This window comes from Cyprinodon variegatus, unplaced genomic scaffold (genome assembly GCF_000732505.1).
Source record: "Cyprinodon variegatus isolate N-32 unplaced genomic scaffold, C_variegatus-1.0 Scaffold186, whole genome shotgun sequence".
Lineage (NCBI taxonomy): Eukaryota > Metazoa > Chordata > Actinopteri > Cyprinodontiformes > Cyprinodontidae > Cyprinodon > Cyprinodon variegatus.
Window position 1 is genome coordinate 933,163 of NW_015150639.1, and position 2,185 is coordinate 935,347.

Here is a 2,185-nt window from a genome sequence, read left to right on the forward strand (position 1 = left end):
GAAATGATCCATGGTTTCCGCGAATCATTACAAATAATTGCAATTCATAAATTTTTTTGGATTCTTTCATTAATTTCATTTAAAAAAAAAATTTCATTAATTTTTATTATTTTTATTTATTTTTATTTTTTTTTCGGTGTAACGATAAACATATACCAACAGAACCGAAAACCGTGACAACGAAACCGTGAACCGAACCGAACCGTGGATTTTGTGAACTATTCCACCCTAATATATATATATATATATATATATTTCATTTCATTTTTTATTTCAAAAAGTTTATATATATATATATATATATATATATATTATATATATATCTTTTAATATATCTTTTAATTCGCTTCTTTGTTTATTTGCCTTTATAATAATTGCCTTTATAATAATTGCCTTATTTCTTTATTGGCCGTTATATTCTTCAACTTTATTTATTTATTACTTATTTCTTTAAGTATTTATTTTTGTGCATGTTATAATATTTTTGTCTGGTTTATTCTTCTTTTGCATTTTTTTTTACTTTCTACCTACATTTATTTGTTTTAATGTATTTTTGGGGGGCAATTAATTGTAAGCTTATTTATTTTGCGAGCATTTATTTATTTCTGTATTTATTTTTAATTATGGTCGGATTGGCCCTCCATAGAGAGCAGTGGTTCACCTTATTGTAAGCAGGGGCCCCGCCAGGAATGTTGGGCCCCATGAAATACATTGATATTGATAAAGAAATCATTAACGTGTGGAAAGTTGAGGTTTGACATGGCTGCTGGAGATATTTTTAATGTAGCTCCATCATGTACTGATAAACAACCACTGGAACTTGCTGGTTTGTGGTTTTTCTTTCACAAAAATGAAACTATGTATATTTTTAGACTATTCAGAATTTAATTAGAGTTATTATTCAGATACTTTGCATTCAGTTCAAATGAGCAATGAAATGCCAGTGAAATTAATATTTTGCCTAATTTAAATATAAATACAGGTTTCTTAATTGAGCACAATGACTTGTCAAAAAAACATTTCAAGATATCTAGAATGTAAGTGTGGTAAAGCTGATTTTAATGTTAAAAGGGCCTGCCACAGAGAAATCAGCTGAACTTTCAATATATTTGTAACAGCCTCTGCTAAATCAAACAGCTACTCCTTTATAATGGTGTAGCTGACGGTGGAAACGGTCTTCATTGGTTCATCAAATAGAAATAAAAACTGTACAAAAATCAAAGCATTACATTAACCAACAACTACGGTAAGTAAATATCTAGTTTTCAAATTTTAAACAACATGCATGTTTTCGCTTGTATTGAAAACATTAAAAACTATAAATATGCAGTTTTTAGTTATTTTGATTCACCACCAAAGGGGTAGTTTTGAAATACTTTTTTCATAGTTGGAGGATGTTAATTACACTAATAATGGACTGGAAAAATGACCAGTCTAGTTGGTTAAACCAATTTTGATTAGATTAACCAATATATTGGTCAAAAACTGACTTAGCCATTCGTTTAGGCTCAAACAATTCATTTGGTTAACCAATAAAACCATAAAAATGGTAACCGATGGTTTTCTACCCTGACTGTTTGGCTATAGTCAAATGAAGTGTGGAATAGTTATGGACAATTACAATGATGTGAACATGCAGAGCATGCAAATCTTGGCATCCATCATGGTCTTAACATTAAGTAGTATTAAATTCCATTATGTGTTAGTGGCGACAGTGGCGTCAGATGGAGGAGTTAGCCCCTGCAAAGGCGGGAAACTAATCTTTGAGCCCTGCACAAGGAAAAAAATGCACAAATGTGTTCGAGATTTCATGTAGTAGTGGTGATAGTGGGGAAAGATGCAGCAGTTAACCTCTGCAATGCAGGGTTGGAGGTTCAAGACCCAGTACCAGCTTTCAATGTTGTTACACTGACTGATCAATATTTTTGTTTAAAGTGACCAATTTGCATTGGTTTGCCCTTTTACCAATACAGATTGGTTAAAAAACATTACCAAAGTAGATTGGTTGTTCTAAACAAATGTTTGGTTTGGACACAAAGCTAACAACCAGATTGGTAAAATTCAACCAATTTATGGGTGTTTTTAGGGTGTAGTCTAATCATATTGTACTTAATACTAATATTGTTTGAATCCCCATTTATTCTTACACCAATCCATCCATCCATCCATCCATCCATCCATCCAT

At 31.3% G+C, this 2,185-nt stretch overlaps 1 protein-coding gene across 7 annotated transcripts in view; it reads left to right on the forward strand.

Moving 5' to 3' along the window:
* ccdc30 (coiled-coil domain containing 30) overlaps nucleotides 1-2,185 on the forward strand; it is a 37,742-nt gene that overhangs the window by 4,581 nt on the left and 30,976 nt on the right. The gene's annotated exons all lie outside the window — the stretch shown is intronic.